The 12,414-nt window shown below is 53.5% G+C and overlaps 1 non-coding gene across 1 annotated transcript; it reads left to right on the top strand.

The window, feature by feature from the left end:
- The first annotated feature begins 10,341 nt into the window (after positions 1-10,341).
- On the top strand, positions 10,342-10,448 carry LOC147709154 (U6 spliceosomal RNA). Its single transcript, XR_015296925.1, has one exon. It is a non-coding gene; the product is annotated as a U6 spliceosomal RNA (small nuclear RNA).
- The last annotated feature ends 1,966 nt before the right edge of the window (positions 10,449-12,414 follow it).

Raw genomic sequence — 12,414 nt, 5'->3', positions numbered from 1 at the left:
TACCCACCCCCTCTTGTACACCCCATGATCGTTACCCCTACCCAACAACAGCATTTAACATCCCCTGACCCATCTCCCTTACTAACACTGATTCCCTTCACCCTCTTCCACCTTTATCTCTCTCATCATCTCACACTCCTCTTCCCCCAATCAAGTTGATTACTCTCAATCTCTACTTACCTCCCTCGCTCTCAACATCATAACTTGTTACGACACCCTTGTCTCCCTGTCCCCTAATGCCTTCCAACCCTTTAATGTCTCCCAGTCCTACAGTGTACATGTCCCCCTTTCTTCCCCCTCCACCCATAACTCTCCCACCCCACCTATTGACTCCTCCAAACTCCCTTGATGCCCCCACGCCTACTCAGGCTACTCTTTAACCCTGAATTCCCTATTCTCGGATATACGCTCACATCCTGTTGATCTCCTGAACAATCCCCCCTTTCCTCCACCCCATATAACGCCCCAGTGATGCCCCCTGCCTCCCCCAATTACCCCCTATATCCCCCCATTCTAATAACTTTCTCTCTTCTATTCTCCTCCCTCCCTCTTACTCCCACTCCACCTCACCCCCTGTTGCACTTCATACTCTCCCCCCTCGATTAACCATCCCCCTCACCTCCCCTACAGCCCCCCACATTGCCCACCGACACCACCTTCACACACTCCTTCATTCGGCCTAACATCCCATAATACACCAGACATGCCAACCCCTTACTGTCTCTCCACCTCATTCTACTTTATGTTCTCCTAAATTAAATGCCACTCTTAAGCCTACATCCTGTAAACCCCCTACCCCCAAAAATGATCCTCCTCCCCATTTCAATTCCCCCCTTCCCCCTCCTCCAGAATTTCCCCCATTCCCCCCTGAAAATCCCACCCCTCAATAACCCTTACCTTAACAACCTCCTGACAACTACTGATACACTTCTCCCATCAATTCCTACTCAATTACTCCTTAAGGTTAAAACGTTAAAAAAACGCAGGTACAAGGGCAGAGCCTCGGCTCCTTGGTTTAATGAATCCTTAAGGGCTTTAAAACTGGCCTGTAAACAGGCCGAAAGGAAATAGAGGCAAGGCTATAAAGACTCTAGCAGAGTGCTCTGGAAAGCTAAACTTGCCGAATATAAAGCCCTGATTCATAAATCCAAAGCCGAATACTTCTGCTCCACGATCTGAGGTGCTGCAAACAGCTCCACGAGCATCTTTAAGATTCTGAACAGTCTAACTAGCCCTGACTGTTCTAAGAAGTCGACTCCCCCCACGCAGGTTCTTTGCGATATTTTGGCTTTGTTTTTCAAAGAAAAAATTGATGCCATTATTCACGATCTTAGTACCACTTCCGACCCGACCAGTTCCACTGGTCTAGGGGATGGGGGCGCAGAGGACGGGGATGAGTGCCCTGGTTGGCAGCCTGCTGATCTACTCTCGGAGCTCCCCCCCATTACGGAGGAGGACCTCTGTAGGCTGGCTCGCGGTATTTCATCGGGATCACCTTTGGACCATATTCCTCACAAGATCTGGAAAGACTGCGGAGATGAATTATTTCCTACCCTTCGTAGGATTTGTAATCAATCGCTGGCTAGTGGTATGGTTCCTGCATCCTGGAAACAGGCCTAAGTATCCCTGCTTCTGAAAAAACCCTCCCTGGACCCAGAATGTCCAAAGAATTATAGACCAATCTCTTTGCCGTTACCGTTCCCTGAAAAAATTGTTGATTGCTGGGTAAGCTCACTCCTTTCTAATCATCTGGAGCAGCACCAATTTTTGGATGAAATACAATTTGGCTTTCGCCCGGCCCCTGGGACCAAAACGACACTGCTCACGGCCATGGAGGATCTTCGAAGGCGTGCAGACAGAGGTCAAGCGGCAGCTCTGATTCTGCTTGACCTGTCTGCCGCATTCGATACGGTAAATCATGCTATCCTCCTGAGAAGGTTGAGTGAGGACGGGGTGGGTGGTGGTGCCTTGCGATGGTTCCGCGTCTTCTTACTAAACAGAAAGCAGGCGGTGTCTCTCCCCCCTTTTAAATCTGCCTTTTCTCCGGTGTCTCATGGGGTTCCTCAGGGTTCGGCAGTTAGCCCGATCATGTTTAACCTTTACCTGAAACCACTGATTGCATTGATAAAGTCTTATCGGATCAATGCAATCAATCATGCAGATGATACCCAACTTATTCTGTCTTGGGAGGGTGAGTCGATCCCGCTGGAGACATTTCATGATTGTTTGCGAGACACTGCTGGCTGGCTACATAATAACTCATTGCAGTTTAACGCCAGCAAGATTGAGGTGTTGTTTTGTGCTGGAAATCGGATTCCTCGCCCGTTTCCGGATAACTTCTGGCCTCCAGAAACATCCATAAAAGTTCAACCAGTCACCGCTGTTCGCAATTTGGGCATTATGCTGGACAGTAAGTTGAGCATGGAAGCTCATGTACCGAAAACGGTGTCCTGCTGCTTTGACCTCATTAGATCCCTTCGAAAGATCCTACCGTTACTTCCCCCACAGGCTCGGGCTTTAGTAGTTAAGTGTACCATCCTGAGCAGACTCGATTATTGTAAAGCCCTCCTGCTTGAGTCGCCAAGTCTGCTGTTAGATAGACTTCAAAGAATCCAGTCTTCGGCCGCCAAACTGGCCCTTGGTTGGCCTAGAAGATCCTCTACCTCAGCGGCATTGGCTGAACTTCATTGGCTCCCGCTTAGGCAGAGAGTATTTTTTAAATCCCTCTGCCTTGTTTTTAAAGCCCTTCATGGGCTCGGGCCTAGCTCACTGCAAGCTAAATTTGCCTGGTACACCCCAACTAGAGCACTTCACTCAACAACTGCGTGTTTGGTGAGAGTACCTAGATTTAAGAAAGCCAGGGCAGGGGGTAGATCCTTTGGAGTTGCTGCTGCCAAACTCTGGAACAGTCTGCCCTTGGAGATTCGTCAAACTGAGGAACTTCTCCTCTTTAGGAAACGTGTTAAAACCTGGCTGTTTCCCAAGGTTTAACCTGTTGGGACCTTCTGCTACTTCCTCTGTTTACCACTTCTGTGGAGCCACAGCGCCAGGATGCCTGTAAGGTGATAGTTGCGCTCTATAAATCCCCTAAATAAAATAAGGTCATACTTCTCCTTTCATCCCTCGTTTTAGAATTCTCCTCTCTCAGAAACGATATCTCACTCCTTGTTAAATCCCTCTCCTCAGATCTTGTCCACACATCGACCGCCTCACAACACAGCCTCGCTCAATGACACTCATCTCAATCCACCCACTTATAGACCTCCTATTCGTATCACCAATCCCGACACTCACCCCCTCCCTGGTAACCACACTATCAGATCTAAACACACGAACCCTCCTTAAGCGCCCCACCCTGCAAGATCAATATGATCTCCCCTCCTCAAAGTGATATTTTCTCTATGACCTCGGGAGCTAACTTGTCTACGAACCCCCGTATATCTCCCGCCTCTGCCTCATCCGCTATCCCCCCTACCAGTCAATCCACTATTCCAGTTCTCTTAGGAACGAACAGACTCCCCCAGCTTCTGACCTCTCCTAGACCCCCCAACTACTCACACCTGTCTCTCCCGCCTCAGCCTCATCCACTATCCCCCCTACTAGTCAATCCACTATCCCGGTTCTCTTAGGAACGAACAGACCCCCCCCCCTTTTCTGACCTCTCCTAGACCCCCCAACTACTTAAACCTATCTCCCTGTCCCCCCACCCCATTACCTGTCCCCTCTCCCTTCTGCTGTATGTTGATAAACTGCAGATCCGCCTCCTGCCACGCAACTGAGATTGCTGAAACCATTCTGAACAAAAACATTGACATCGCATTCCTTACTGAAACCTGGCTCAAAGCCCACTCCACCCCTATCCTCGACTTGCTCATTCCACCAGACTACTCTATCATTAAGAAAGATAGAATTGATCAAATAGGAGGAGGCCTGGCCCTAATCTTTAAAGATGAACTTGACATCTCACTTGTTCAGCTCCAATACCCCACATCCTTTGAATACCTTTGCGCCGACCTCACACGTCCTGGCTTCCCCACAACTCGCCTACACACTATGTACCACCCCCCGGGAAATTGCCTCCCGTTTACTGAAGAGATGACTGAGCTTATCATTCAAGCATCTCTCTCCCATTCAAAAAATCTTTTCCTTGGCGATTACAACATTCACTGGAACAAAACTGATGACCCTGCTGTCATCCTATTTAATGAAGCCCGAGACATCACTGACTTGACCCAACTTTGCCATGCTCTGACTCACGCTAAAGGTGCCACCCTTGATGTGATTTTGACAAGCAAGGATCTGGCCTCTCACTCAAATATACTCCCTGTAGACTGGTCTGATCACCACCTTATCCTCTTCACCCTGAATAGCCCTACTACTCGCCCCTCCACTGTGATCACTTTACCTATGAAACCTACTCGCAGCCTTCACCTCATTCCACCTGGCGAACTGCAATCTACAATCAAAACTCACTTACTTCTCCCCCCTCCCTCCCTTAACATTAACAACCTTACTGGCCATTACAATGATTTGTGATTCGTGAAGCCCTCGACCTAATTGCCCCAATCAAACTTAAAAAACAAAAACACATACCTCCCAAGTCCTGGTTCAATGCCGAACTTAACTATGAAAGCCGGACCCTCAGACAATCTGAACGTGCCTGGAGGAGCCATCCCACCTCTGATAACCTGGCTCCCCTGAGAACAACTAGAGCCCAATACAAAAAGCATATCTTCAACGAAAAGGCCTCCTTTCTCCGGTCTCAGCTTGACCAGGCTAGAAACCACCCCAGAGAACTCTTTAATATCGTTGAAAAACAAACTACCTCCGGCCCTCCAAATTTAGCAGCCTCTGTGGATAGATGCGAAGAAATCGCCAGCTTCTTTATGAAGAAAATCAACAACATCGAACTATCCTTCTTTTTCCCCCTCTCTCTCGCCAACCCCCCTTAACTAATGCATCCTTCCTCAACAATGAGGTAATGGGCCTATGCACTGAGGTGGCAGGGTTCTGCACTGAGGTGGCCAGCATACATTCCAAGGAGGCCTTCAAGGTTGGGGTGCTGAGGGATATCAACAGCACCATCTGCTAGGCTTTCCCTCCAACAGCTCCCCCTCCCTGTGTGCCTAGCTTCTGAAAAAATCCTCACAACCGGCATCCAATTACCGATTACTACTTATGTGGACAAGGCGGCATTACCGACACCTCCACTTCCGCTCGCAACAAGACGGGAGGTACCCACGGAGAGGTAAGCCGCCCGCTGTCCCGTATGTTAACTTCCTTCCAGGTCTATATAATTTTGAAATGTTGGTTCTCACGTAGCAGTTAGAGCCAACACATTCACCCTAAGGGAATAGTATGTGTAGGGGAGATAGGGTCAGCACATTTACTGCAAGGCAATGAGGAGTGTATCAGCAAGCATGCCCTGGAACTCCCAATTTGTCTCTAGTCGTTTTTGCTCCTTAGTAATGAGAGGACAATGTGATTAAGGATGTTACAATTTGGCCATTCTTTGGTGCCTTATAGTACCTCTCACTGATGGTAATGCACAGTGGTTTTAGACCTTCAATGTTACTGAAGGATTAGTTATCGAGATATGCACACCAGTGCCTATATGATACCCTGTGAAATGCAATATATTACAGGTTATATAGTCCCCATACGTTTTATTGGACCCCCTTGGGCAGTTCACTTTTGGGGAAGATGGATCGCTTGCACACGTCTGTTGGGATCTGAGTGTAGAGTTATTGGACTGGGCACTGTGAAGCTATGTACTTACTGTCCCCCCTTTTTCTACACCACAGAGCGGGGCCTCATACTCCCGAGCGGTCGCCGGTTGAGGTGAGGTCTTCACCCACACAAAGCTGGGTGAGTATCACCACGGGGAAATGCCTCAGGGTGATAAAGCTAGTATGCTTGTTTAGAAATGTTTAAAAAATGCAGAATGCAAATTATTCGTGCAGTTGTGGCCAATCGGTCTCTGTGTAAAACATGTGGTTGTTTATGTATAGTCTAGTAGTGTCTGATGAAATGTTTTCATGTTTTTGATAGGAAGAAAACACATTGATCTCCCTCCAGTGGACACTTAAGTATTGGAGTTCCTGGTAGACAATAATTTATATATTGTTTTTGTAGTACAATGTTTTACATATCCTTTACTTTGATGTAGATGCAGTAGCCCTTTTATGTTACAAGGTCCTGAAGAAAGCCGGGGTACTGACCCCTACGGCTGAAACATGTCGACTGCTCTGCACTGCGCCAGTAGCCAGCCTCACTACTTGGCGCTTTCTTAACGTCTGGCACATGGACTTGTGTTTAAACCCTTTTCTGAGTCTGTGTAGTCATTTTTACTTATCACCATCACTGTAGCACTGCACTCTTTCACCAACACCTTACTGGGATGTTTATTAGGACTACATCACTGTTACCTCATTCCCACACCCGCACTACATGGTCGGATGGAATGTTCAGCGATCCCCACATGACGCAAAATCCACCAAAAAGGGTGGTCTGATGGGAATCGCTTTAGCCTTTGTTCAACATTTGTTGCCCTCAATGAATCCACACAGACAGCTACCTTCACTTGCATACACACTACGTGTGACCACGGTGACTGGTAGAGCCACACATTGTTTCTAGACCTGGTCTGCTTTTTTGTGTATTGAATATTGGCATAAGGGGTATTACCTCCTCGTTAGTCTTCCTCGCCACATGATTTACATAGTGAGCTTTAGCTCCACAACAGAACCCTCCAAAGCAAAAAGAAACTACCTCCCACCCCCTCCCAACATGGCCGACCAGTCCCACCTGACCTCTATAAGAGGCGGGCCGGCCCAACCAATCAGCCTGTTTTTTTTGTTCTGCACGATTCTCTCCAGAGCACTGTTCAGGTAAGATGGGCCGGCGTGAGCTGGCCCTTGGGGTTTAGGGTGGAGGACCTGCTCTAGCGGTCTCGAGTGCCTTATACCTATCTAAATCCCCCCCCCCTCTTCCTTCCCCCGGTCCTGTGGGGCCGGTTAGGTGCTGCTCTAGCGTGCCAAGGGTTTACAGGGGGGGGGGGGCGGCCGGGGGTGTGGGGTGACTGTACATTCCCGTGGCTCCCCCGGTCGTTACAGTGGGGCCCTGCCCATTAGGTGGACGCTTGGGCCCTGCGCATTCTCCTGTTTGTGAATACATGCGGGGGGTTGATACACCCCTCTGAGAATGACTCTACGCCTAGGAGGCCCGCTGTAAGCAGGGACCCTGGTTCGAGTCCGGAAACTCGGGTTTCCGTTTGTTGCAATGGCAGGAGTTTGCGCCATGTCTGGCAGTGCCTCGGGCCTGGCTTTGGGCCGCCTGGACATGCACTCGGCCAATGAAAACCTGTCAGGTCAACTGTCAGGGCGGCCGACTTTGAGCAACCAGGTTCGAATCTGACAGGAGGTCGGTCAGGCTGTGATAGACCTTCGCAGAGCCCTCACAAGACGGGGTTCGATGCCTGCCTGTGCGGTAGGGATGTTTTTAAACAGTGGTTTAAATAAAGTAATCTTCCTGCTCATATAAATGAGTGTTCCCCTCTCTAAAGGGCCGCCGTTCCCACTATAATGGTGGGGAGGGGCGCAGACTCGGGTCTCCAGGTGGCGCTGTTGCTCTGCCTACGTTGTCAAGAGATTCCTGTGCGCAGGTTAACTGTTTTGGAACTGAGGCGACAGGCGCGTGTGAGAAGTGTGTCTGCCCCACGGAGTCCGATCGTTTGTCCTGCGCCTCGGATCCCTGTGCCTGAGGAGTGGGATCTCGATTGGCGGTCCTCGGACTGGAGCTTTCCGTGCGTTAAAAACGGGACGGCGCGAGGTTCCCTACTCGGGGCGGTCCTACCTTTTTAGGTCGGCGGGTCCTCGGGGCTCTGACGGGTCCGGGGGCTCCCCCCGGCAGCACGGTTTTTCGCGGCGCTGTGCGCTGCCGCCTCACTTCATTTTGGACCCTACGGGTCGCGGCGGTTTTCCGCGCTGAAGTTGGCCGACGTGCACCTCCCACCTCCCGCCTCTCGAGGGCGGGGTTTGGTTGCCGCCAGGTGCGGCCAATGTGGTCCTTCATCGGGCTGGCGCAGATCCTGCTTCCTCAGCGTCTTGGACGGCGTGCAGGGCGCGTCTGCCCCATCCTCGAGGGGCCGGTGTTCGCTCCTCGGTAGGGGCAATTTCATTTTGTTTCGGTTCCCAGGGCACTGAGTGTTGTATGTCGACCCTGTGGGGCTTGACGGTGGCAGGCATCACAAGGTGCTTTCTTGCCTCTACATGTGTCCTGACGTTGGCTCCTGGCCAGGCTTACTGTGCTGCGCTGGCGCGCTCTATGGGGGCGCGGTGCATCCGGGGATCAGGTCCCTTGGGGAGCCCTGTGTACTCGGAGCTATAGCTCTTTGGTGAGGGTCCTTTTTGGGTGCGGTCAGCCCTCGCAGGCCGGGGTTCGGATCCCGCCTATGCTGTAGGGGTGTCCCAAGGTGGACATTTCCACCAAAAGTTTGATGACATCCCGGTTACTCCGGGCTGTGTGCATACGACACGCTGTGGTGGGGTAGTGTACTCTTCCCTCTACGGGCGGCCATACGGCCTGGGATTTTAGCCCGGGCCCTGGTTCGTTTCCATGCCTCGGCGGGGCTTGGGTTCGAAATCCCGGGGAACGGTTTATTTCCTCTGGGTTTTGGAGGGCCCTCCGCACGGCCCCTCCGCACGGCCCCTCGGGGCTTCAGTTGCCTGGTCTCCTCCGAGGGACTGGGGTTTGTCCTCAGGGTCACGGGTTCGTATACCGACTGGTACACTCTGCCTTTCATCCATCGGTGGTCGTGAAACATTGTTCCCTTGAGTTGGACAACATACCCGTAGTGGGGTATGACACTTTCCGTAGACATATATTATGTTTGGAAACAGCGGCTTTCGTACTGCCGCCTTGTACCCTGGCTGGGGTATTGTGCGCGATTTTTGTATCAGGTTGCGCTTCGGTGAAGGCCCTGGCCCGAGTTTCGGCTGTGGCCAGTCTCGGGCTAGTTCTGCCACCCCCCTTTTCGCCCCGAGAGACTGACTGTCTGGGGCGCTTCGGGCTTGCTGTCCGGGCTGGCTAGTCTGGCGGTTGTCCCGCGGGGTCCCACCGTCTCGACGGGTTGGGGTCCCGGCCCCTTCCCGTGCCTCACCTGTTAATGCCTGCGAGTGGGGGTTCCCGCTCGCGGTGGCGAGTACTTCCGTTGGGCTGACGTTCTGGCCCTGGGGGGGAGCTGTACTCCTGGCCCGCCTGGTGGATCTTCTTCGCCGGGTGTGGGTCTTGGGGGTTCCCTGTCTGGCCGTGTGCTTCCTCACGGCCTCGTTTTTGTCTCCCCCCCCCCAGGGGAATAGGGCTTCACATCTGGCGGTGTCTCTCATCCGTCGGCTTCCTGGCCCATGTCCGGTGGTCCCTTCGGTCCTCGTCTCGGGCTTGTCCTCCTTCAGGGGGGGGCGTGTACCTGGTCCCGGTGCTTCCCTCTGGTTCTTTCAGGGGGGGGGGGGGCGTCCTTTGGCGCCGGGTCGTTTGGCGTTGAGTTCTCCGGCGGCCGCTCAGCACCTCGTGCTTCGGGGGTTGCTGGATGTCTTCCTGGCCGGCCGTTTTTGATGTGCTCGCTTCGGCAGCACTGTTAATACACGTGGAGTAACTGGCTTGACCCCTGCACGTTTTCGTGTGGCTTTCCATCTGCCGGGGCTTGGGTCCCCGGGTCTGGGTCGGGTTGGGCGCCCTGATGGGGGTGTCACCGGTCCTGGCCCTGCGGGCGGTCTTCCCCCGGGGGCCGACGGAGTCGGGTCTGGCCTTCGTGGCATGGTCTCGCCCTGCCCCGGTGGTGTTTCTACGCCTAGGGCCTCGGCTCGGTCTGCCTCCGAGGTCTCTGTTCACGGAGGGGGGCTCGGCCCTCCGGCCCGGGTTCTACTCCTCCTTCCGGGTCCTTATTACCGGTCTTTCGCGTGGCCTTTCGGTCTGCTGGATCTCCCCCGTGCCCTCTGCGATCGCGGTTCCTCGGCAGGTGGCGCTTGGGCAGGGCCGGGGTGCTCATGGACGCCCGGCGGCGCATGGCCTTGTTTGGAACGTTGCAGTGGGGGCGTTCCTGTTTTTGGTTCCCGGCGGGGTCCACCGCCCCGGGTTCCCTCTCCTTTGTCCGGGCTGGCGATTCAAGCCTCCTGGCCGATCCCGGATCTTCCCGGGCAGTGGTTGGGTCCCCCGCTCTCGGCGTCGGTGTTGAGCCGGCTCTTGTCGGCTGGCCTGCCTCCTTGTGCAGGCCTGGTTCTGGAGCGGAGGACGCTGCTGGCTCGGGGGTTGTGGCTTTGCGGCTGGGCTCCCGCAGGCATTCCAGTGCTCGCTTCGGCAGCACGTATACATATTTGGAAAGATACAGAGTAGATTGGCACGGCTCCTGCACAAGGAGGACCCGCAGGATTCGTGGAGCGTTCCATGTTAGTGGAGACGTGTAGCTCAGGGGTTGGAGGCGGCAGTCCCGGTAGCTGAGAGTGGTCCTGGACCTGAGTTCGATTCCCCGCCTAACGGTGGGTCTTGGGCTTCAATGCTTCCATGAACTCGAGAAGTCTCATGCCAGTGCCTACTCGTCTCACGGGCGCACACTCTGCATCTCTGGACGGATGCTTGCTTATTCTCCACTTGGGCCCCTTGTGGCGGGATGCCTGACTCTCACCTTGTATCCTGCAGCCTACGGTCGTACCACCCTGAAGGCGCCTGTTCTCGTCCGATCTCAGTAGTTAAGCTGGGTCGGGCCTGGTTGGTACCTGGATGGGAGATCTCGCAAGGGAATACCTGGTCGGGTTCCCGAGGCGCGCGCCTTGTTGCCTTTTGGGCGACGTGCGCCAGGCACATCGCAATACACTTGCATACTCCCTCTCTCGTTCTACGAGCTCTTCGGGGCCCGCCCTTTTGGGACCCGGCCCTCGGTGGCGGTTCCTAGCCTGTCAGGTTTCCCTGGTGGCGATGGTGTCAGCCGGGCGGATGGGCGTGCGGGGGTCGTTCCTCCGCTCCCCGCCCTACTTGCGGGTTTTGCCGGACGGGGTTGCCCCTCCGGCGTGTCCCCCGTGTCCTTCCCGGGGTCCTTTCCCGGGGGCCTCGAACTCGGGTGGTGTCTTCCCGCTTTTTCCGACCAGCGGGGTTCCTCCCTTGTCCGGGCGGGTTGTTCGGCGTGCTGTTTTGGCTTCTCTTAGCCGCACGTTTTTCCTTTCCCGGTGGGATGACCTGTGTTATGCCCTTTGGGGGGTAACCGGGTCTGGTGGCTCAGTGGACTAACTGCACTGCAGGGGTCTGTGTTTGACCTCAAGGTCACAGGTACAAATCCCACTGTCCACTCAGCCATAACACCCGTTTCGTTCGGGCCACTTGCCCTCGTTCCCCCATGGTTCGCGGGCTTACACAGGCTGGCATCCTTCCCTACGCTTCGCTGGGTTCGGTGGATCCGACGGGGGCCCAGGGTCGGTCTGCGAGGTGTGGCTCTGTTCCCTGGGCCCCCTTAGTGGGTGTCTCCTCTGTGGAGTTTTGTCTGACTTCGGCGTGGTCATCACCCGCCTGGTACGTGGGTCTCTAGCGGTCCCGGGGGGGACTTCGCTGGGGCCGTTCGGAGTGCTGGAGCTGCGACTCCTGGTTGGCCTCCTTTTCCTGGAGGTCTTGATTTCAGGTTTCCTGTGGGCCCTGTTTTCCTTTCAGTTGTTTACATCAACCTTGGGTTGGTTTCTCTGCATCACCATGTGGTGTTGTGGTTATGGTGGTAAATGAAGCCTTGTTGGCTTGGGTATTTGCTCACTATGTAAATCATGTGGCGAGGAAGACTAACGAGGAGGTAATGCCCCGGTTACTTACCGGTAATCTTCATTACTCCGAGTATAGTCTTCCTCGCCACATGAGTTCCCTCCCCCCCTCCCTGTCTGGCTATCGGCTTCATTGTTTGCTTGGTAGATCAGGCTGATTGGTTGGGCCGGCCCGCCTCTTATAGAGGTCAGGTGGGACTGGTCGGCCATGTTGGGAGGGGGTGGGAGGTAGTTTCTTTTTGCTTTGGAGGGTTCTGTTGTGGAGCTAAAGCTCACTATGTAAATCATGTGGCGAGGAAGACTATACTCGGAGTAATGAAGATTACCGGTAAGTAACCGGGGCATTAGCAGACAGGTCGTTAAAGATTCCCCTCGACCCTCCACATACCTGTTTTGTTTATTAATGTTTAGAGCAACTGTCTAGTTGCGGGTCATTAGATATAGATGCGAACGTAGTGTTGTTAGCAACCATGGCTCTCCCAACTCATTTGTGCAAGCTGCCCTTTTTACTTCTCCTAAACACTCTAATATAACAACACTCACTGTGTGTGAATTGAAAATAATTAATTAAGGGGCTGTATTTAGCCCTTTTCAGTAAAAGTGCTTTTTTGCCACACGATGT

The sequence above is a fragment of the Lissotriton vulgaris genome, chromosome 6 (genome assembly GCF_964263255.1).
Source record: "Lissotriton vulgaris chromosome 6, aLisVul1.2, whole genome shotgun sequence".
Taxonomy (NCBI): domain Eukaryota; kingdom Metazoa; phylum Chordata; class Amphibia; order Caudata; family Salamandridae; genus Lissotriton; species Lissotriton vulgaris.
This window is presented reverse-complemented; position numbering and strand designations above follow the sequence as displayed.